We start from the raw sequence: 644 nt of genomic DNA, 5'->3' as shown, positions 1-644 counted from the left end.
ATGAGAGCTATGTTTCACAAAATGCGATGTGTCACACTGCTGTGTATGGGACTGCAGAAGCAGACTGAATGCTCATGTTAGTCATAATGTTCTGGCTCATCATTGTACATTTATTTTTACTTACATTGTGTATGTTACAATACCATTTTCTACAAGAATGACAAGAATGAAGTACTTAAGGTTTGCTTGACAGCACAGGATCTGCTCTGTCTGTTTGACTTCACAGTTGGGGAACTGACACCTCTGTGATGGAACACAGGAAATGAGAACAAAAGGCTTTGTGAGTTCATCGGTAATCAGCTGTTTTCATTACACCTCTTTGTCTTTGCTTTATCAAGTTCATTTTGCTGTAATGCATGCTAAGATGTCTTGAGGTTGCAAGCAATAATAGACTCCATTGGTAGGAACATCACAAAATACTGTAATTGAAGTTTTCAAATCAAATCAATTTTATTTGTATAGCACCAAATCACAACAAAAGTCATCTCAGGACACTTTACAAAGTAAGGTCTAGACCTTACTGTTATCACTATTATTACATAGGGAAAACCCAACAAATCTCCCTTGAGCAAGCACTTGGTGACAGTGGAGAGGATAAACTCCCTTTAACGGAAGAAACCTCCGACAGACCCTGGCTCTTGGTG

This window comes from Monopterus albus, unplaced genomic scaffold (assembly GCF_001952655.1).
Source record: "Monopterus albus unplaced genomic scaffold, M_albus_1.0 scaffold215.1, whole genome shotgun sequence".
In the NCBI taxonomy this organism is placed as follows: Eukaryota; Metazoa; Chordata; class Actinopteri; order Synbranchiformes; family Synbranchidae; genus Monopterus; species Monopterus albus.
Note: the sequence above shows the minus strand (reverse complement) of the source record.